The sequence below is a fragment of the Emys orbicularis genome, chromosome 9 (assembly GCF_028017835.1).
Source record: "Emys orbicularis isolate rEmyOrb1 chromosome 9, rEmyOrb1.hap1, whole genome shotgun sequence".
Taxonomy (NCBI): domain Eukaryota; kingdom Metazoa; phylum Chordata; order Testudines; family Emydidae; genus Emys; species Emys orbicularis.
The window spans coordinates 55,136,339-55,160,413 of NC_088691.1; the positions used below are offsets into that span (position 1 = coordinate 55,136,339).

The window sequence follows — 24,075 nt, forward strand, 5'->3', positions numbered from 1 at the left end:
TCGCCGCAGGAGGTGGCTGCGGCGATGTTGGGGCCGTGCTGAGCGTGGGGCGCGATGGCTGAGGAGCTGGCCCCGTAGCTCCTCCGGCCGCGCCTGCCGCCCCCCACCATGGCTCCTCCGGCCGTGCTGCCCCCAGCACCGGCCCGGCAGGCGCCGCTTTTGGGAAATGTGCTGAGGGGAAGTGGCTGCTTCCCCTGCACCCTGCTAGCTACGCTACTGGACTGGATGTGGAAGCTGCAGCATGTACATGATCCTGGAGGGGGTACCTGAAAAGAGTTTTGTCTGCCTGAAGTACCGCCTGATAGAGCTGATGGAAGAAAAGATCTGAGGATTGGAGATGCAGATGGAAACTCTGGTCGAGTTTAGAAGGGGGTTCGAGCGGATGATGGAGCAAAGACGTGATGAGGCCGAAGGGAAAAGCTCAGACTTGCAGATGGAAGCAAGACCAAAAAACTCTGAGGGGAGACTGCTGGGTGAGGAAAGTGGACGGTGGAAGCATGTGACTAAACGAACCATGCAGAGGAAAAGACGGGCTAGTGAAGAAGCAATAGAGCTCAGGAACAGGTTTGCAGAGTTGGAAAATGAAGAAGGGGCACAGCAGGTGGTCACTGAAGGTGAGAGGGCAAGGAAGAAGAGAAGAGCAGCTAGCCCTATAAGGAGAGGGGAAGAGTCAATGCAGATGACACCAAACATGAGCCCCAGGAGGATACGGGATGGGTTGCAGAGGATTGCAAGGGTGAATAGGAATCGAGAGGACTTGCAGCCAGAGGGAACAGGGGATAGACCAGAGAATCGCACCGTCACCAGGAAAAGGCAGGTCTACGTGATTGGGGACTCCTTACTGAGAAGAATAGACAGGCCTGTAACCAGAGCTGATCCAGAGAACAGAAGGGTGTGCTGTCTGCCGGGTGCCAAGATACGGGATGTGGACCTGAGATTGAAGTGGATCCTAACGGGAGCGGGAAAGAATCCACTGATTGTCCTTCATGTGGGAACGAATGATACGGCTAGATTCTCGCTGGAACGTATCAAGGGAGACTATGCCAGGCTGGGGAAGACGCTTAAGGAAATCGAGGCTCAGGTGATCTTCAGTGGGATTCTGCCTGTTCCTAGAGAAGGGCAACAAAGGTGTGACAAGATTATGGCGATCAACAGATGGCTCAGGCAGTGGTGCTATAAGGAGGACTTTGGGATGTATGGTCACTGGGAGGCATTCATGGACAGAGGATTGTTCTCTCGGGATGGACTTCACCTGAGTAGGGAGGGAAATAGACTTCTAGGATGGACGCTGGCACAACTGATTAAGAGAGCTTTAAACTAGGAATTGGGGGGAGATGTTTGGGAGATGTCCAGGTAATCTCCACGCCGGATTTTAACATTGAGAGGGAAGAAAACGAAGCAAGAAAGGATACAGCCGTGGGTATGAGAATGGACATATGGAGGAAGGGTACTGTAGATACAATTCTAATAGATGATACTGGCGGTAGAATGTCTGGGCCTAATTGGGTAAAGAATGTGAGTGAAGCCAAACAGCAAGAATTAAGATGTTTGTACACCAATGCGAGGAGCCTAGATAACAAAATGGAGGAACTAGAGTTACTGGTGCAAGAAGTGAAACCGGATATTATAGGGATAACAGAAACATGGTGGAATAGTAGTCATGACTGGAGTACAGGTATTGAAGGGTATGTGTTGTTTAGGAAAGACAGAAATAAAGGCAAAGGTGGTAGAGTAGCATTGTATATCAATGATGAAGTAGACTGTAAAGAAATAAGAAGGGATGGAATGGATAAGACAGAGTCTGTCTGGGCAAAAATCACCTTGGGGAAGAAAGCTATTAGAGCCTCCCCTGAGATAGTGCTTGGGGTGTGCTATCGACCGCCGGGATCTGATTTGGATATGGATAGAGACCTTTTTAATGTTTTTAATGAAGTAAATACTAATGGGAATTGTGTGATCATGGGAGACTTTAACTTCCCAGATATAGACTGGAGGACAAGTGCTAGTAATAATAATAGGGCTCAGATTTTCCTAGATGCGATAGCTGATGGATTCCTTCACCAAGTAGTTGCTGAACCAACAAGAGGGGATGCCATTTTAGATTTGGTTTTGGTGAGTAGTGAGGACCTAATAGAAGAAATGGTTGTAGGGGACAATCTTGGTTCGAGCAATCATGAGCTAATTCAGTTTAAACTAAATGGAAGGATAAACAAAAATACATCTGTGACTAGGGTTTTTGATTTCAAAAGGGCTAACTTTAAAGAATTAAGGAAATTAGTTAGGGAAGTGGATTGGACTGAAGAACTTGGGGATCTAAAGGTGGAGGAAGCCTGGAATTACTTCAAGTCATAGTTGCAGAAACTATCAGAAGCCTGCATCCCAAGAAAGGGGAAAAAATTAATAGGCAGGAATTGTAGACCAAGCTGGATGAGCAAGCATCTCAGAGAGGTGATTAAGAAAAAGCAGAAAGCCTACAAGGAGTGGAAGATGGGAGGGATCAGCAAGGAAAGGTACCTTATTGAGGTCAGAACATGTAGGGATAAAGTTAGAAAGGCCAAAAGCCATGTAGAGTTGGACCTTGCAAAGGGAATTAAAACCAATAGTAAAAGGTTCTATAGCCATATAAATAAGAAGAAAACAAAGAAAGAAGAAGTGGGACCGCTAAACACTGAGGATGGAGTGGAGGTTAATGATAATCTAGGCATGGCCCAATATCTAAACAAATACTTTGCCTCAGTCTTTAATGAGGCTAATGAGGAGCTTAGGGATAATGGTAGGATGACAAATAGGAATGAGGATATGGAGGTAGATATTACCACATCTGAGGTAGAAGCCAAACTCGAACAGCTTAATGGGATGAAATCAGGGGGCCCAGATAATCTTCATCCAAGAATATTAAAGGAACTGGCACATGAAATTGCAAGCCCATTAGCAAGAATTTTTAATGAATCTGTAAACTCAGGGGTTGTACTGTATGACTGGAGAATTGCTAACATAGTTCCTATTTTTAAGAAAGGGGAAAAAAGTGATCCGGGTAACTACAGGCCTGTCAGTTTGACATCTGTAGTATGCAAGGTCTTGGAAAAAAATTTGAAGGAAAAAGTAGTCAAGGACATTGAGGTCAATGGTAATTGGGACAAAATACAACATGGTTTTACAAAAGGTAGATCATGCCAAACCAACCTGATCTCCTTCTTTGAGAAGGTAACAGATTTTTTAGACAAAGGAAATGCAGTGGATCTAATTTACCTTGATTTCAGTAAGGCATTTGATACGGTTCCACGTGGGGAATTATTAGCTAAGTTGGAAAAGATGGGGCTCAATATGAAAATTGGAAGGTGGATAAGGAACTGGTTAAAGGGGAGACTACAACGGGTCATACTGAAAGGTGAATTGTCAGGCTGGAGGGAGGTTACTAGTGGAGTTCCTCAGGGATTGATTTTGGGACAAATCTTATTTAATCTTTTTATTACTGACCTTGGCACAAAAAGTGGGAATGTGCTAATAAAGTTTGAGGATGACACAAAGCTGGGAGGTATTGCCAATACAGAGAAGGACTGGGATATCATACAGGAAGATCTGGATGACCTTGTAAACTGGAGTAATAGTAATAGGATGAAATTTAATAGTGAAAAGTGCAAGGTCATGCATTTAGGGATTAATAACAAGAACTATTGTTATAAGCTGGGGAGGTATCAGTTGGAAGTAACAGAGGAGGAGAAGGACCTCGGACTATTGGTTGATCACAGGATGACTATGAGCCACCAGTGTGATATGGCCGTGAAAAAAGCTAATGCAGTCTTGGGATGCATCAGGCGAGGTATTTCCAGTAGAGATAAGGAGGTGTTAGTACCGTTATACAAGGCACTGGTGTGACCTCATCTGGAATACTGTGTGCAGTTCTGGTCTCCCATGTTTAAGAAGGATGAATTCAAACTGGAACAGGTACAGAGAAGGGCTACTAGGATGATCTGAGGAATGGAAAACCTGTCATATGAAAGGAGACTCAAAGAGCTTGGCTTGGTTAGCCTAACCAAAAGAAGGCTGAGGGGAGATATGATTGCTCTCTATAAATATATCAGAGGAATAAATACCAGGGAGGGAGAGGAATTATTTAAGCTCAGTACCAATGTGGACACAAGAACAAATGGATATAAACTGGCCATCAGGAAGTTTAGACTTGAAATTAGACGAAGGTTTCTAACCATCAGAGGAGTGAAGTTCTGGAACAGCCTTCCAAGGGGAGTAGTGGGGGCAAAAGACATATCTGGCTTCAAGACTAAGCTTGATAAGTTTATGGAGGGGATGGTATAATGGGATAGCCTAATTTTGGCAATTAATTCGTCTTTGACTACTAGCGGTAAATATGCCCAATGGCTTGTGATGGGATGTTAGATAGGGTGGGATCTGAGTTACTACAGATAATTCTTTCCTGGGTGTCTGGCTGGTGAGACTTGCCCACATGCTCAGGGTTTAGCTGATCGTCATATTTGGGGTCGGGGAGGAATTTTCCTCCAGGGTAGATTGGCAGAAGCCCTGGGGGGTTTTCGCCTTCCTCCGCAGCGTGGGGCACGGGTCACTTGCTGGAAGATTCTCTGCACCTTGAAGTCTTTAAACCATGATTTGAGGACTTCAATGGCTCAGATACAGGTTTGATACAGAAGTGGGTGGGTGAGATTCTCTGGCCTGCGTTGTGCAGGAGGTCAGACTAGATGATCATAATGATCCCTTCTGACCTTAAAGTCTATGATTCTATCTCCTTTCCCAGGACAATTGACGGGTTCTTCACCCCCAGCTCCAAAAGTGCCACCTCACAGCCTGGTTCCTTCATGGTTCCAAACCCATGAACTAGCCTATTCCGAGCAAGTCCGATACGTCCTCCTGCACAGTAGAAAAGACTCCACTCGTAAAACTTACCTGCAGAAGTGGAAGCATTTCACCCTCTGGTGCTCACGTAATCACTTAACGCCCAATATGGTGACCCTCCCTAACATTCTAGACTACCTCCTGAAACTAAAACAGGATGGACTTTCGCTCAGCTCCATCAAAGTGCACTTGGTGGCGCTTACCACCTTCCATGACCTATTAGAAGGTTATTCACTCTTTACCCACCCCACATTAAACGATTTATCATGGGCCTGCAAAACCTCTACCCTGAAATTTACCCAACGGCGGCTACATGGAATCTTAACCTCGTTCTTCATACTCTCATGAAACCTCCATTCGAGCCCTTGGGTACCTCCTCTCTTCTCCATATGTCCATGAAAGTAGCTTTCTTAGTTGCAATAACATCGGCAAGGAGAGTAGGTGAAATAAGCGCCTTGATGGCCCATCCTCCCTACACAATCTTCTCCAAAGACAAAGTCACTCTGAGACCACATCCTAAATTTCTCCCTAAGGTGGTATCTACCTTCCACCTCAACCAACCTATATACTTACCTACTTTTTATCCCAAACCTCACAAGACTCTGCACGAGGCAACCCTGCATACTCTCAACGTCAGGCGAGCAATCGCCTTTTATTTAGACAGGACTAAGCCATTTCGTAAGTCCCCACGACTCTTTGTCTCCATTACCGAAAGATCAAAAGGTACGGCTATCTCTAAACAACGTCTGTCCAAGTGGATCTCTGACTGCATCAGATCCTGTTACCGCACGCAAAATATTCAACCGCCCGAAGGCATTAGAACTCACTCCATTCGAGCTATGTCGACATCCGTAGCCTTCTTACATAATGTACCCATTCCTGACATCTGCAAAGCGGCTACATGATCATCTGAACACACATTTGCCAAACACTATGCTCTCACGCAAGGCACCACGGCAGACACCATAGTAGGCCATACAGTATTATCTACAGTACTCACTTCCGCATCTCCAAAGTACCACCAACCATAGTGGGTACTGCTACACATTCACCTAGAGTGGAGCACCCACAGGGACAGCACTAGAAGAAGAAGAGAAAGTTACTCACCTTGCAGTAACTGAAGTTCTTCGAAATGTGTGTCCTTGTGGGTGCTCCACTCCCCGCCCTCCTCCCCTCTACTTTGGAGTACTAGTATGATTCTCCACGGTAGAGAAGGAACTGAGGAGGATGCAGGATGCATGCACTCAGGAAGATTCCAATGAGACGGGAGATACCAACTGAGTGCGTGCGTCCCGACCAGGCACTGCTACCGAAAATCTCCGACCAACAGCGCCGGGATGCACCGTCACCTAGAGCGGAGCACCCACAGGGACACACATCTCGAAGAACTTCAGTTCCTGCAAGGTGAGTAACTTTCTCTTCTCTCCTTTGACAGAGTTAAAACCCTGTTAACGCCATCCTGAAGTGTATATTTTAAATGTGTCCAGTTGTTGGCAGTTGCAATGAGCTGCCCCTGCAGGTTTTGTATGCTTTTGTCCATATCATGAGTCCACTAGATAGTCACAGAAAAATGGGGTACTGTCCAAACCGGCTCGACCACTTGGTATGGAATTGGGTAGTATGCACTGGTTCAATTGTGCACAGCAATGAGTTACACAGATCCATACGTGCACCATAGTCCTGATGGTAGCGTGTAGATGTGTGTAACTGTGCCAGATGCTGGTGCAATTGTGTCCTGAAGTGTTGTGTACATTCCCAGCAAACACCCCATACCCCATATATATCACCCCTAATGGCCCCCATTTGCAACAGGCCATTAATTCTGCTCCTCCATGGCCATTGAGGAGGGACACATTCAAATATTTTCTCTGGACAAACAATTACTTAACTGAATTATTGTCCATTTTATACCATTCTATGCTCCCCATCTACCTCGCAGTGGTTCCCTGTGAGGTCCTCCCTTTCTCATTGTTCCCATAGGGCTCATGGGGACCACCTTAGTAACCATCCCATTCCAAGATACAACAGTAACTATTACACAGGGGCTAGCTCCAGAGTTGAGCATTTTGTATCCCCATACACACCTCCTCCTCCCAAGTTAGTTTTTTGAAGCCATCCTCCACCCATGTCACGAGGTTTTCTGTCCATTGAGTTAGCCACAGGTTGACTTTTGCCGCCCTTTTCCATCCCATTGCGATTGCAGACAGTTGCTGTGCCAATAGCTCATTGATTTGCTGCTGCAATTTTACATTCTGGCTTATCAGTTACTTAGTTATCCAACAGTCTGGTCCCCCAGATTTCATACACCCAACCCTGTGTTTCCTGCAGCCCACAAATCCCTTTTCCAGCGACGATTCCATGTATGTCCCCTCACCCACCAATTAAATTGTTGCTTCAACCCTTCTATGTATGTACTGCAGTTGGGGTGTACACCATTCTCTGGGGTGTACCACCCAAGTAATGGACTGGAAAGACGCGTTGAAAAGCGCTGGTTGCACCTGCTCCCACAGTGCCTCCCATGCATTCACCTGTCAGGAAGTATTTCTGGCTCCAGGCTGTGGCCAGCTTAGATCAGGATTCTTCCAGCTTGGCATCCATATTACCTGTGGGGTTACATTCTGCAAAGCTGTTAAATTGTCATACCCAGCATCCCAAGGGAGACTGTATGCCCAGTGTGATGTGCACATAACAACTGTACGTCCAGGGATTTTCCTCTGTGCAGGTACCATTATGATTACACATGGTAACATCACACCCTAATTGTGGGACCCCATAACCCAAACACCCCAGGAGACCAGAGGGTTATATGTTTTTTGGGCCCTCCGTGACAAAACACATGTCCAGATGACTGTATTTCCCACTGTCATTGATCGTGACATATCCTAAGGAATACCATGCAATATTTCCTAATAAATTTGATATTCTCCACCAGGTTAGGACCCCTCCCCCTTCCAATCCATACACCACATACCAACACTGCCAAATTCCCATGGGGGGGATCAGCAGTACAATTTTCTATGGGTAGACCCTTAAGGTCCTTATCTGCCTTATTACCACAACTTGGGGGTGTCGCAGTCCATGTGTTCCATCCTTTTGCCACTTCACATTGCAGGATCTGGGCAGGGTTTACAATAGTGACAATTGTGATTAGCAACGATTGTTCTTCGAGTGATTGTTCACGTTGATTCCAATTAGGTGTGCGGGCACTGTGTGCGTGGTCGTCAGAAACTTTTCCTCTCAGCAGTTCCCGTCAGGTCAGCTAGGGAGCCCCCTGGAGTGGCGCCCTCATGGCGCTCAATATATGACCCTGCTGACCTGAACCCCCTTCAGTTCCTTCTTACTGTCCGTGGCGGTGTTGGAACTGTGTTTCGCTTGCTTGCAAGTGTTCCCTTAGCTATTACTTAGTCCTTAGCTAATACTTAGACTATTACTTAGTCCTACCCAGTTTTGTTTTGTAGTTAATTTATTGTTATCTGGAGTTAGGATAGACTTGATGAGTGGGTCGTTCTCCCCTCACGCTGCCTTGGGCTTCGGGGCATGCCTCAAGCCCAAGGATTTAAATCTTGCGGTGTATGCAAGAAGCCTTTGCCCAATAGTGACCCTCATGACTCGTGCCTGAGGTGTCTAGGGGAGGCACATCAGTCTGAGCACTGTAAGATTTGTAAGGCTTTCAAGCCCAGGACTAGGAAAGAACGCAACTTCTGTTTGAAGCAGCTGTTTATGGAAGTCGCACTCCGTCCAGTGGTACCCGACTGTCAAGTCCCGGGCCTGAGCTCGGTGCAGAGTGCCCTGGCGTCGGTTCGCGAATCGGTACCGAGGAACAACTCTGGTGCTAGAGATCCTCAGTACCAGAGATCCCCAGCATCGCAGCATGGAGCGGCGCCCCAGCACCAGTCCACATCCCCGGTGCCCTACAAGCACCATAAGAAGGCAGACAGAGGGTGCTCTCCTCAGAGAAGACCATCTGGGGAGACTTTGCTGCCTCAGAGGAAGGACTCAACTTCCAAGCAGCAAGAGCTTGTGCCGTCAACTCTGGTGCCCCAATTGGCACCGTTGAGCCGGCACTCAGCGACTCTCCAGCGGAGCAGTGCTTGGTGGAGGAGTTGAACCCCCCTCCACCCCAGACACTTTCAAGGCTGCAAAGGAACTGATAGAAAGTACTGCGCCTCAGTCCCTTGCTGTCAGAGAGAAGCCTCCAGCACCACCCTGACGGATGCCATCTAGAGGCAAGCCCACGATGATGAGGCCCTCTTCGTTGCCGGACTGGCACCATTCCCTGTCTACATCGCCGCAACATCCCCCCGGCACCAGCCTCGGTACACGATCGCCCAGCGCAGGGAATACAACAATCTGTGTCTCTGGCACCAAGGGGTCAGCACCGATCACGGTCACCCTCTCTCGGCTGGCACCGAGACATGGCACCAGAACACAGGAACCATTCTCCAGTACCGGATTCGTGGCACCGGTCTTGGTCGCGGGACAGCCGGCACCGATCCTCTACGCGATCGCCACGGCACCAATCCCCGACTTCCTCTTCTTGGCACCAACCGCCAGCTCAAGGACCGTTGGCACCACCATGGTCATCACCCTCGGGATCCTCAGACTCTGAGGGCGACTCCTACTACTCACGGCACAGTAGGCACAGGTCCGATAAGCGCCGGAGACACGCACAGTCCACCCGGAAGCCACAGTGGCCACCCGCTATGCAATGGCCCTTCTGGACCCCCTGGGCTTACCATCAGGCCCAGGGTACCCCTTCCCGGGTTTCTAGGTCCATGACATCAGGGCATCATCTTGCACGGTCACCAGCAGATAGACCTGCCCCTGATGCTACAGAGGCGACCATTCTACAATGAGCGTACAAAGCCTTTCAGGAAGTCGAATCAGCTGTTTGTAGTGGTAACAGACCGGATGAAGGAGCTTCCAGTCTCCTCACAATGCATTGCTTCCTGGATTATGGACTGCATCCATACCTGTTATGACCTTACCAAGGTTCCTGCAGCTTCAGGGGCTGAGGAGGTCGAGAGGCACTATTTCATCCCAGCAAAGGGAGCTGAATTTCTGTTTTCCCACCCTGCTCCTAACTCTCTGCTGGTACAGGCTGATACGGAACAAAATAGGTCACAAGGACCATCCTGTCAGACAAGGGCTCCGAGAGATTGGACCTTCTGGGGAGAAAGATGTTCTCCTCTGTGGGCTTGCAATTCCACATTGCCAATTACCAGACTTTGCTAGCCAAGTACAACTTCAACAACTATTCTGGGCTGGTGGCCTTTCAGGACAAACTTTCCCCTGAGGACAGCACAATTCCTCTCCCTTCTTAAAGAGGGCAAGTTGGTGCAGCAGATACGGCATCCAGAAGGTTGGCCACTGGTATTGTTATAAGGAGGGATTCTTGGTTGTAATCCTCGGGCTTCCCCGGGAAGTGCAGAAAACTATCCAAGATCTTCCCTTTGATGAGTCGAACCTCTTCAGTGAGAAAACTGATGACTCCATTCATTCATTCAAGAGCTTGAGATCTACCTTCTGCTCCCTGGGATCTACACACCTGCCCCAAGGAGGACGCACCAGAGGCAGTCCTATAAACCAAGACCGCCTCCTCATGCTTTCTACTACCAGCATCCTGCTGAGCCTCACTGCAAGTGACAGAAGACTTAAAGACCCCCATTTTTCAGCCCCTTCTACCACCACGACCATGACCCATTCCCAGCCCACTACTAGGAGCCACTTTTGATGTCTTAGTCAAGACCCGCTTACCATCTCTGACACCACCTGCCCCTTCTTCTGTCACCTTTGGGGGCCATCTTACTCTCTTTGACCAGAACTGGGAGCTAATCACGATAGATGGCCTGGTCTTGGAGATTATCCATGAGGGATACTCCACAGAGTACCTCTCCTTCCCTCCTCCCAACCCCATTTCCTGGGGACCACTCTCACAAGATAATTCTTCAACAGGAAGTGGAATCCCTATTACACTTAGGGGCAATAGAACACATCTCACCTCAATATCAAGGAAGAGGACTCTATTCTCCATATTTCCTAGTCCCCAGAAAGAACAGAGAGTGGAGACCCATTCTGGATCTCCGGCAACTCAATATCTTCATTCAGAAGTCAAGATTCAGGATAGTTATGTTGGCATCAATAACCCCCTCTCTTCAAGAGGGGATGTGGTTTGTGGCTTTTGATATGGATGTTTACACAACCCCCATTACTCATTCCAATATCCCTTTTAAGATTCCTAAATGTAATTCTATATGTTTCGGGGGTAATCTGAAAACTTCACAAAACAGTATCTTTAAATTTACAATAGTCTAAAGCATCTTCAATATGGATTCCATTGAATACATTTCAAGCTTTACCAGTTAATTTCGCAATCAGGATAGGAACTCTCTTATCATCAGGGATTTCATGTATTACACACAGCCTTTCAAAGGTAGTCAGATATTCAGCAATATCATCCTCCTCTCTGTATGCAGGACATACGTGTTCCCATTTGTGGATTTTTGGAGTGATGGGAATCATTGGGGTCAGGGGCCTCTGGTTCTGCTTCTCTAGCAGGTCCAGCTGGTGTTTTCTCTCTCTTTCTCTTTTTCTTCGCTCTTTCTCTCTGTTTTTCTTCCATAGCCCTTCTGTATGCAGCCTCCTCTCTGGCTGGCTGCCTCTGCCCCCATAGTTTCCCTGGCCGTAGCTGCTTCTTTGAGCCTCACTTCTGCCTGCCACATTTGAAACTCGCGGTCCTTTGCCTTCTCCACCACTTCCAGTCTGGTCAGCTCTAGTTTTGTAGCTGCCTCACTGGTAGTCATTTTTCTGCTTCCCTGTGCTTATTTCCCTCACCCAAAATAAACAAACAGGAAATAACAAAACTGTGACCTCCTCCTGACTATTCTTAGCCACTGCACTCAAGACTCACTTAAAATCACAAATATCAGTACTCAGTGTGAACTCCACTTGGAGTAACAAGCTGTTCATACACCCTGCTCGCTGCACCGCTATGAAATTCCCCTGGTGTTATCCGGACCAGTGATCTGCTAGGTCACTCCAATCCTCAATTCTGGGAGCCAGCCTTACCCTGCTCTGCTGTGAGAACCCCACTCCCGGGCTGCTCATGCACAGCTTCTAGCATGTAAGCTGCTCCCAGCTAAGTGAGTGAGCACTTTTGACTAGCGGCTGCATGGATTGTGCAACTGAATGACACTAGCCAATATCTCCTTGACACTAGCCAATATCTCCTGTCCCAGACACAACCCTAGGAACCTCCGTCTTGCAGTGTCCAGTTATGTCCTCTGGACGCTTCAAGTTTATATGAGTTCGTCAATTTAACAAGAAATTGATATGTACCAGGCTTGTTATCCCAAGGGGAGTCTCTGACACGCTTCAAACCAAACGCACTGCTTCAGGTAGAATAAACAAACAAATTTATCAACTATGAAAGATAGATTTTAAGTGATTATAAGTCAAAGCATAACAAGTCAGATTTGGTCAAATGAAATAAAAGCAAAATGCATCCTAAACTGATCTTAACACTTTCAGTGCCCTTGCAAACTTAGATGCTTCTCACCACAGGCTGGCTGGCTGCCCTTCAGCCAGACTCTCCCCTTTGATCAGCGCTTCAGTCGCTTGGTGGTGGTGTCTGTAGATGGAGGTGGAAGAGAGAGAGCATGGCAAACGTCTCTCCCTTTTATCATGTCCTTTCTTCCTTCTTGGCTTTGCCCCCCCCCATTTCAGAGTCAGGTGAGCATAGTCCCAAACTGACCAAGGGAAGAGGAGTGACTCACTCGAGAGTCCAACAGATCCTTTGTTGCTGCCTAGGCCAGTATCCTGTGTTCCTGTGAGGCTGGGCTGGGTTTGTCCCATATATGCCCCGATGAGGTGTGAACTGCCCATCTGCTCCTGGAGAGTTTTGCCTGGGTTTGTTTTAAGCCATGAGGACTCATTTTCAGCCTCATAACTATATACATGAAATTACAACCTATAATATTACTATGAAAACAATGCTGCACCATGAGCCTTCTGAAGACACCCGACATGACAAACTTTGCATTAGAAATCACACAACCATATTATAAAGATGAACATGGGTGTGTAGGGTGTTCTCCAGAGGTAGAGAGTATCACAATGGACACATTTTCATATAGACATTCATACCTCCCACCGGAGGTTCCTATGATTTTTGGTGCACCAGGAGCACTTCTAGTGCTTCCCTTTGGTCTAGCGACAGCACTCCAAGTGTTTATGAAAGTTTTCTTCGTGGTGGCCACACAGTCTTTCCATATCTGGACAACTGGCTCCTGGTAGGACACTTTCAACAGTCAGGTTGATTATTCAATTCCTCATCCAGAGCTTTGCAGCCCTGGGGGTTTGTGTGAACAGAGAAAAGTCTGTTTTATTCCCCACAAGGACAAAACACTTTATCGAAGCTATGTTGGACTCTGTTTCCGCAAGAGCTTTGATCCCTCAGAAATGTTTCAAATGATGTGCAATTGGATTTCTTTGATTTGCCACAGACCAAAAACTACCATGTGAATGTGCCTATTGCTCTTAGGTCATATGACAGCGTGTATTCATGTAACATCCTTTGCCAGGCTTCATCTACGTTGCCTGCTGGCCTGGCTCAATTCGGTCTACTCTCCCAACAAAAACCACACCAACTCCAAGGTGACCGTTCCCACCAGGATGATAACCTCCTCCAACTTCATGATCAAACCCAAACAAGGTACAATTAGGAGTCTCCTTCTCTGCTCTCATGCTGAGTGTCACCATTGTAACAGATGCATCCCTTCTGGAGTGGGGTGCCCACCTGAACAGTCATAGTGCGCAGGGTACACGGACCCCAGGGAGGCCAGATTACATATCAGCATACTGAAGCTGAAGGCAGACTACCTTGCATGCAACATCTTCCTCCCACTCATTCACTCCCTGCACATCCAAGTGATGTCAGACAATATCACCACCATGGTCTACAATAACAAACAGGGAGGAGTGAGGTCTCTCCCACTTTGTCTGTATGCAGTCAGGCTTTGGAACTGGTGCATCAGGCACAACATCACTATTCAGGCGGCATACCACCTGCATATTCACAACTCCTTAGCACACAACCTCAGCAGGCACTTCTTGGCAGACCATGAGTGGGAAATCTAGGACTCCATTCTGGAAGACATATTCACATGGTGGGGCACACCTCTATGGGACCTTTTTGCATCACAAATGAACCAAAAACTCCCCATATATTGTTCTAGGGGAGCCAGAGGCTGTGACTCCCAAGGTGACCCTCTCCTATTATCATGGACAAATGGTTTCAGATATGTCTTTCCTCCCATCCCCTTGCTTCCACAGGTCCTGAGAAAGGTACATGGTGACAAGACCAGCGTCATTCTAGCACTATACTGGCCCACACAGGGTTGGTTCTGTCAATCTCAGCTCACCCTCCAATCAAGATCCACCCCTTCCTAGAACTTCTGATGCAGGACAGGAGCAAAATCAAACACCCCAAGCCAGGCTCACTCCACCTCACAGCCTGATGTTTCAATGGGCATCAGAAGTAGAGCACTCTTGTTCATCCCCCATCTAGTCTATAATTACCCAGAGTAGAAAAGATTCGACTAGGACCTGCTATTTGGCTATATGAAAGCATTTCTCCACCTAGGTACAGCAGTCAGTCAGTCTTACCCAGTCTCTTCAAGCATCCCAATTCTCTCCTGTCTTTAAAGAAATATGGTCTCTCAATCAGCTTGTTACATTGCAGCCATTACTACCTTCCTTCCTCCAGTATCGGGGCGCTCTCTCTACCCATGCAACTACGACACGATTCATGAAAGGCCTCATCAAGGCCTTCCTGCCAGGCATTAAACCAACACGACTAAGGAGGTCTTAACCTCATGCTGTCAAAACTTCTTAGACCTCCATTTGAATCTTTAGTGACATGTTCCATGTCCCACCTGTCCATTAAGGTGGTGTTTCTAATGGCCATCACTTCAGCCAGGAGGGTCAGCAAACTGGGAGCCCTCATGGCAGACCCTCCCTTTCTGGTATTTCAGAAAGACAGGATATCTCTTTGCCTTCACCTTAAATTTCTCCCCAACATTTGGGGGGAGGGATAGCTCAGTGGTTTGAGCATTGGCCTGCTAAACCCAGGGTTGTGAGTTCAATCCTTGAGGGGGCCACTTAGGGATCTGGGGGAAAAATCAGTACTTGGTCCTGCTAGTGAAGGCAGGGGGCTGGACTCAATGACCTTTCAAGGTCCCTTCCAGTTCTAGGAGATAGGATATCTCCATTAATTTATTGTCTCTGAATTTCACCTTAACCAGTGCATTCACTTACCTGTCTGTTTTCCAAAAAAACACACTTCTCCCAAAGAAAAGAGATTTCACTTCCTCGATGTTCGGCATGCACTGGCTTTTTACCTGCAAAGAACCAAACCCATCAGAAAATCTCCAGGACTCTTCATCGCGATTCTGAAGAGATCCCGTGGTTAAGCTATAACCTCTCAAAGGATTTCTAAGTGGATTTCTGGCTGCATTATCGAGTGCTACAGGCTAGCTCACATCCCACCTCCTGGTGATATAATGGCCCACTCCATGAGAAAACAGGCTGCCACAGTAGCATCCCTGCAGGAGTTCCTGATGCAGGACATATGCAGAGCAGACATCTGGAGCTCTATACACGTTTGCTAAACATTATGCATTAGTCCAGGTCTCTGCTGCAGATGCAGCTGTGGAATCTGCAGTACAGCACACATCTTTGCCACCGGCTTCCTTGAACCCACCTCCAGTCTGAACACTGTTTGTCAATCACCTATGTGTGGAATACACGTAGGGACCAGGACTCAAAGAAGAAATGGAGGTTACTTACTGTAACTGGAAGTTCTTTGAGATGTGTGGTCCATATGTGTATTCCACTACCCGCCCTCCTTCCCCTTTGCTGCAGATCTGGTTGGATTCGTGGTGAGAAGAGGAACTGTGGTGGAATCCACCCGCGTGGCCTCTTATATCCTTGCTCAGGAGCATGAGAAGACCTACGGACACTGCTTGTTAAAATCTCCGGACTCGGGCACATATGTACCCACATGTGGGAAGCAGACAGGGACCACCCATCTCAAAGACTCTCCAGTTACAGTAAGTAACCTCCATTTCTCGGCACATCTCCCCACGGTACCCAAGCTGCCTGTAGGCTGGTGGACTGAGCGTGGCACGAACAACTGGCCATGCCCCGTTTAGTCTGTAGCCCTTTCCTGGGGGCTCTGTTTATTCTGTAATACACATGAAAAGGGAAGTGGAACAATAACAAAAAGCAACAGTCCTATTCTTCAGCCAGGGTTGTGGGGCCTTCTGCCTCTGGTAGCTCAATGTGCCGGACCTTCCCCAGTCTAGGGCGATCCTCAGGGCTTTCTGCCCTCCCTCTCACAGCCTTCTGCTGCAGCCCCAGAAGAGTGGGCTCCAGTTCCTTTCCTGGCCCTAGCCTCATGGAGCTGACCTCTCCTTTATATCTCTGGCTGAGAATCATCAGCCCCAATCGATTAAGTGCTGTCAAGCTTGGGTCAGATGATTCCAGTACCTGCCTGCTTGGCCCCTTTCCAGAACAGGGCCCACTGCTCCCTGGGCCTTAAAGGGGTAGACTGCCCTGCTACACTGTCCAAGCATCTCAGCCTGTCACTTGAACCCCTGAATAGTTCCACTGGTTTCCTTGTGCCTCGCCGCTAGATTAGCCCAGGAGTGTCCAGAGGAACGTTCAGAAATGTTGCTGGGTGACGAGAGACCGTGGGTGCCAGTGTTGTGTTTCCCTAGTTTTCTCTGCAGACAGAGGTGAGCACAGAATAGCTTGGGAAGGGAATAATGAATCACATTTTTCAAACTGCAAAGAGAAAAGGTACATCAAAGTAAACCCAAAAGATCCCTGAGAGCCCGGCTCTGCTGCTTGTGGCTGATGGGTGGAGGAGGCGGTGCCAGTGTTTGCACTGTCTTCACCTACCCATAGGAACCAGTTGGTCAGTTTTAGAATGGGCAGGGGCCATCAGTTTGGGAGGAGAAGGAAAAGGGAGTCAGTGCATGTAGGGACGTACTTCCAGTCAGTCTCCTTTGTCTTCAGCAGGCAGCCGTCTCACTTCAGCCTTAGCTCTTGTTAGGAGGTGGCCACCCATGAGGTGGTCATCAAGTTGCTCTTTGGTTACTTTCTCATAGTCTGCATCTAGCTTCATCAGGGCAGCAAAGGTATGCCAGACACCCAAGAATCATAGCACAGCAACTGCTGATATTTCTGACATGCGGAGGGAATGGGGTCCCTGCCTATCTCTTCCTGTACCAGCAGAAAATTTTCTTTGACTGTAAGGGCTTGTCTACATGGTGTGTTAGTCTGTACTAGAGAGGTGTAAATTCTAGATGAGGCACCTACAGTGGGATGCGCAGACTCAGGGCTTGTCTACGCAGTGTGTTAGTCCACCCCAGATGGGAGTGAATTCTAGTGCACACTGATGTGTTGTGCATTAACTGGCCCACGTGGACATTGCTGGTGTACACTAGTTACCAAACAGCATTACATTAACGTGTACTAGGAACTTTTAGTGCGCACCAGCAGGGTCCACATAGACTAGTTAGTGTGTGACATGCTAGTGCATGCTAGGGTGACCAGAGAGCAAATGTGAAAAATTGGGATGGGGTGGGGAGTAATTGGCACCTATATAAGACAAAGCCCTGAAAATCAAGACTGCTCCTATAAAATCATGGCATCTGGTCACCCTAGTACATGCTAACATTTACATCCCTCTGGTGTACACTAATGCACTGTGCGGACAAGCCTGGAGTCTGTAGACCCCACTGCAGTGCACATGTGCCTTACCTCTGTGAGATCAGAACTTTTTGAACAGTCGCATCTGTCCAGACTGCGCACATGTCCTGTACCTTCTAGTGCATCCTGTGAGGTTGTACGGAGCAGAGCAGGCCTGTCCCTCCCTCAGTTCCCTCTTACCATCCACAGCAGCTATATGAGACTTGGCAAGTGTCCAACCTGTGACTCTTCTTGGAGCTTCAGACGCCTCCTCCAGTCTAGTTCTGTGAAGAAATCCTTCCCACTCCTTATCTTTGTTGACTTTGTAATTTGAACATTCCTAAAACAAAGTGAAATAAAAGAAAAACACCCCCTGTATAATGGTGAAGCACTTGGCACTGCCCAATATGGTACTTTCAACCCGCCTGGGCTAAGCATGCCTGACGTGGGATGGACTCATTCCCCTGCTCAGCGGCCAGCAATGCCTTTTCTATAAGTGCTCCAATGGTAAATTGTTTTCTTTGAGGACTTGCAAGTCAAGGGACATGTGTCTGAAACTACACCTTCTTCTTTGAGCGACCTCTGCATATTCCCTCTCAAGGGACGGGCCAGCTGGGTGCAGCTCAGATGGTGGAAACTTTGCTAGCAGTGCCCACTGGAGCACTCACACTTCCCCTTCCCCTCTTCTCCCTCAGCATTCACGACCGCTCCAAGGCAAGGTTATATAAGGGGGCATGGCCCAGTGCTTGGCCACCACTGTTCCTTCCAAGCACATCCAGTAGACAGATTCAGGAACAGCTCCAGGCTTTGACCAGATCCTTTAAAGGAACTCTTTGCAACTACAAAGCTCACCATCTCTGCTATGAATCTGAACCTCAAGAATTAAACTTACGTCTGTATGTATATTGATCTTTTAACCTTACTCTTTCTCTTTTCCTTTTTAATAAATTTTAGTTTAGTTAATAAGAATTGGCTGTAAGCATGTATTTGGGTGAGATCTGAAATATTCAGTAACGTGGGAGATAATGTGTCTGATCCTTTGGGATTGGTAGAACCTTTTCTTTTATATGATGAAATAAGATTTTTAGAAATCTCCAACATATTTGACTTGGGTATCTAGATGGAGGCCTGAGGCTGGGTTACTTCAAGGGAACTGTGTTGTTGACTTCTGGGCAACCAGTGAGGTAATAAAGAAGCTGTTTTATGCTAGCTTGGTAAATCTAAGCATTGGAATATCTGCCAGCTTTATGGGGATTGTCTGTCCCATTCTTTGCAGTTCACCCTAATTGAGTGACCTCAGTTGGCCCCCACTGGGACCCTGGTCACACCTTATATTTTGCTTATAAGTCAGACTCGCATGATCTCTGCAGATCTCTGACAAGGAAAAATACTAGCTTGCTAAAATGTATATGTACACACACATGTAATATTTTGCTAATAATTGTTAAGTAAGGAATAAATATTTTAGCAATGCACTAACCACTAGAAATAACAGATGTTTTATCATACAGGTGGAAATTTATGAAATGTAATGGAAAGTTAGGAAATATACTAAAAATAAAATGTCTGTGTGAAAGAGGGGAAATAATAAGAATGAAACTATAAACAACTTGGGTATAGGAATGCCAAGCTGTAAGTAAATAACGGAACTGACTGTCAAAATCTGACTGTCTTCAACTGCAAGGCTTAGTTCTCAGATTTAGTAAAGTGATATGCCTTTCTGTTATGTACTGACTACAATGACTTAACAAACTCAACCAAGCGGGGTTATCTGAGGTCTCTTCTAATTATTAAATAGATCTGAGCCTGCGGAAAGCATCACTTATTGATTCTTGGTAACATTAGTTAGTTTGATAAGTGGATGTCATCATCAGTTCCAGAAAACCAGGAAAATAACTTTACAGGGTAATCAAACTTAAAGAGCTCAGAGGAATCCCCTCTGTCTTAGGTTCAAAGTATAGCAAACAAGATAAGCACTCTAGTAAAAGGTACATTTACAAGTTGAGAAAACAAAGTAAATCTAAGACGCCTTGCCTGGCTTTTACTTACAATTTTGAAATAAGAGAGACTTGTTTAGAAAGATGGGGAGAACCTGGATTGATGTCTGGTCCCTCTCAGTCCCAAGAGCGAACAACCCCTTAAACAAAGGACACACACAAAAGCCTTCCCCCCCCCAAGATTTGAAAGTATCTTGTCCCCTTATTGGTCCTTGGGGTCAGGTGTCAGCCAGGTTACCCGAGCTTCTTAACCCTTTACAGGTAAAAGGATTTTGGAGTCTCTGACCAGGAGGGATTTTAGTACTGTATACAGGAGAGCTGTTACCCTTCCCTTTATAGTTATGACACCCCCACAGGGGACAAGAGCTTGTTCTTTGCTCCCAGCCTGCTCTCTAAGCTCAGCAATTATGAGCAAGGATTTTTTGCCCTGCAGGTTGTGTTGTATCCCCACTGGCAGCCTGTGGTAGATTATCTCTGCAGCTGCTAAGGTTCCCTTTCACCAAAGTTGAAAAAAAGTCTGTCAGGACTTTTGGGTCATCTTGGAGCTCTTTACAGAGTCACACTATGGGGTGTCTGCACACTCCTGCACAGGGTCATTTAGAGTATAATTGGCTCTGCATTACTGACTATATCCAATGGCCCAAAGTTGAAGCTAGACAAATTCAAACTGGAAATAAAGTGAATTTTGAACAGTGATAGTAATTAACTACTGGACCAATTTACCAAGGAGTGTGATTCCACACTGGAGAGAGAAGGAGGTACAATTGGTGTTTCAGGCCCTCAAACAGGGGCCTATACTATCAGGTGCACATATCTGTCCCCAGCCTCTTTCAATTCACTGGGTTTTGGAACCCATGTCCCTTGTCTAGCAAGTGCTACTTAGTTGATGGCGAGTCCCTCTGTCATAAAACAGTTCCACTGTCCTTGATTCACATAATCAGGGTAACAACACTTTATTCTTCCTGCCCCAATAACAGAGAAACTGGGGATCCCACAGCAGCCAAAGTGACCATTTGGGCTGCTGTGGGCTCATGCTAGATGGGGCGGGTGTGCCTATGCAAACAAGATCATCCCCTGAAGTTCTTTTCCACAACTCGCCACAATTCACCACCAGATGTCAGGGTAGAGCTCATCCTAACTCTGCTTACAAGAACATTAGAATGGCCAGACTGGGTCAGACCAATGGTCCATCTAGCCCAGTGACCTATCTTCCGACAGTGGCTGGGGACAGATACTTCAGAGGGAATGAACAGAACAGGGCAATTTTTAGTGATCTGTTCCCAGCTTCTGGCAGTCAGAGGATGGTCTTTGTTTGAGCAGGAAGGACTCAGTCTCCCACTGGTGCACACATCATACTCTATGTGCCATGCTGTGCAGTCTTGTGTTTTCTAGGGCAGCATTTCTCCAACTTTCGAAAACTAAGTCAGGAAAGCAAAAGCAGTGGTGCCCCATAGTGAGGCAGAGTGTCCGCCCTCTGGACTCGAGGGGGAGAGACCACTACCCACCCCCTGGTGAGCAGAGCCAAACCTGCCCCATCCCCCTTGCCAGAAGTACCGGGGCAGGACAGGAAGTGTAAAGGGAGGGCCCTGTAGCTCAGTTGTAGAAGCAGGAAAGGGGGCAGATGTCTCTTCTAGGGAGCCGAGCCCTCTGTGGGATTCTGGACCAGCAGCCAAGCAGACCAGCACCCCATTGACTGAGGAGGCTGAAGGCTCCAGAAAGGTACTGGAGAGAATGCCTCCTGACTGCAAAGTAGTGAGCCAGAACATGGACTCGACGGAGCAATGCTGACAGAGTGGGTAGGAAGTAGCCCAGAGGAATCAGACTTCAGTCCAGTTGTGTTGCCGGGAAGCGAGGCAGCATGTTTATGTATCTCCACTGATCCGGTGGAGTAGGATGGGCCTGGATCCTGCTACTTCCCCCCACATCTGGGGGCTGGCTGCCTACTCACTTGAGGCCAGAAGGCCTACCCATAGACTGTTTACTTGCTGTCTGCCTCAGCCAGGAGACTAAGGGCTAAAGACTGCTCCTTGCTCTGCCCCACCTAGAGAGCCAGAGTTCACAGACTGTTAATTGTTGTCTGCCCCAGTCAGGATGCTCTGGGCTATAGACTGCTTGTTGCTCAGCCCAGTCAGAGGGGCTCAGACCCAGACTATTGGTGACAGGCATAGTTACGTGTAGTGGCCTCCCTCTGGACCCAAGGGGGAGAGACCCTCTTCCGCCCTGCCCTCTGTTATGAAATGCCTGCCAAAATGAGCCATCACTGAGTAGATTGTGCAGATCTGCACAGTCTGATATGCCTCTCCTTTTTCACATGCTTAGAGCAGTGAGATAGCACATAATGACAGTATTTAAAGTATCCTCCTGGCATCTGAGTTAGCACCTGTTGAGATGAATGAGGCAGTTCACACCTCCCAGAGTTTGTTGCAGGCTCTCTGCAGACTCAGGCCTGGCCTGCACAAAGACGTTTGCTAGTTTAACTAAAGGTATAATTTTACAACAATGTAGTAAACTGGTGCAATGCTGTATGTGGACACAGTCAGATTGATTTAAACTTGGCTTAGAACGGTTTAGCTTACATCTGTAAATTCATCTACACTAGTGCAGCTTTTCTATGTAGGCAAGGTCTGAGCTGTGCATGCTAACCTACTGAACCAGTTTTACCCTGGTATAGGTGTGTCCACACAGGAGTTTTTACTGGGTTAAATTAAATCAGATTTTAAAACAGAGGTAGGTAAAGCCATTGCAACTACTGTGCATTGACAAGCCCTCAGGCAGAGTCTGCACTGGTCATACTTGGGACACTGGCTTTTTTACAACCAAAATGCTAGAGATTTACCCTATTTTTAAGGTAGCGAAGACCAGCGAAGACTCTGGAGAAGAGTTGAGAGGAGTGTCTTCACCCACATTTTGCCCAAAGGGCATTGTTTTTGTTGTGTACTAGCAGGGCTTTGCCTACATCAGACGATGTATTAACCCACTAGTAGGTGTCTGTATTAAACTGCACCTGCTGTATTGGTGATCACACTGGTTTAAATGCTGCCCTGTGGGATCCGCGTTCACTAGGGTTGCAGAGGTGTAAGTGAACCTAGGATGCAGCTCATGGTGTGCATGGGTAGGTTAGGAGCATACTGCATGTGGGAGATCATGGACTCAGCAAAGCACATACGAGAGTGCAAATTCTTACTCCTTTGCACTCAGAACTGCCTGGGCTTATGAGGAGGAGAGATTGCTACACCCCATCCTATTTCCTGTTGCCCACAGCCATTCATTGCAATGAATGGCTGGCCAGATGACCAAGCTGCTACACAGTTCAGGTGTGTAATTAGAAAACCAGTATGATTCACAGACTGAGCCGTACCGAACTTCAAAGATAGGGTGTTAGTGGAAATTTTATAAAAGGTCAGTGTGTAGAACTTAAAAGGGGAGATGTAGATTCATAGATTCCAATGCCAGAAGTGCCCATTGTGATCATCTAGTCTGACCTCCTGTATAACACAGGCCAGAGAACTTCCCCCAAATAATTCCCAGAGCAGATGTTTTAGAAAAACATCCAATCTTGATTTTAATATTGTCAGTGATGGAGAATCCACCACAACCTTTGGTAAATTGTTCTGACAATTAATTACTCTCAACTTTAAAAAGTATGCCTTATTTCCAGTCTGAATTTATCAAGCTTCAACTTCCAGCCACTGGACCGTGTTAGACCTTTTTCTGCTATACTGAAGAGCCCGTTATTAAATATTTGTTCCCCATGTAGGGACTTATACTCTAGTCAAGTCACCCATTAACCTTTTCTTTGTTAAGCTAAGTAGACTGAGCTGCTTGTTGTGGCTCTTCTCTGAACCCCCTCCAATTTGTCAGCATCCTTCTTGAATTGTGGACACTAGAACTGGACACACTATTCCAGCAGCGGTTACACCAGTGCCAAAAACAGAGGTAAAATAACCTCTCTACTCCTACTTGAGATTCCCCTGTTTATACATCTCAGGATCGCATTAGCTCTTTAGGCCACAATGTCACATTGGGAGCTCATGTTCAGCTGATTATCCACCATGACCTCCAAATCTTTTTCAGAGTCACTGCTTCCCAGGATAGAGTCCCCATCCTGTAAGTATAGCCTGCATTCTTTGTTCCTAGATGTTTACATTTATATTTAGCCATATTAAAATGCATATTGTTGCCTGAGCCCAATTTACCAAGCGATCCAGATTGCTCTGTACTAGTGACCTGCCCTCTTCACTATTTACCACTCCCCCAATTTTTGTATCATCTGCAAACTTTATCGCAGATGATTTTATGTTGTTTTCTTCCAAGTTAATAAAAATGCTAAATAGTGTAGGTCCAAGAACGAATCCCAGTGGTACCCCACTGGAAACAGACCCGTTCAATGACAATGCCCTGTTGACAGTTACATTTTGAGATCTTTCAGCTAGCCAGTTTTTAATCCATGTAATGT

At 47.0% G+C, this 24,075-nt stretch overlaps 1 pseudogene; it reads left to right on the top strand.

Moving 5' to 3' along the window:
• The first annotated feature begins 382 nt into the window (after positions 1–382).
• The window catches only part of LOC135884103 (transformer-2 protein homolog alpha-like), a 111,369-nt pseudogene continuing 87,676 nt past the window's right edge, over positions 383–24,075 (top strand).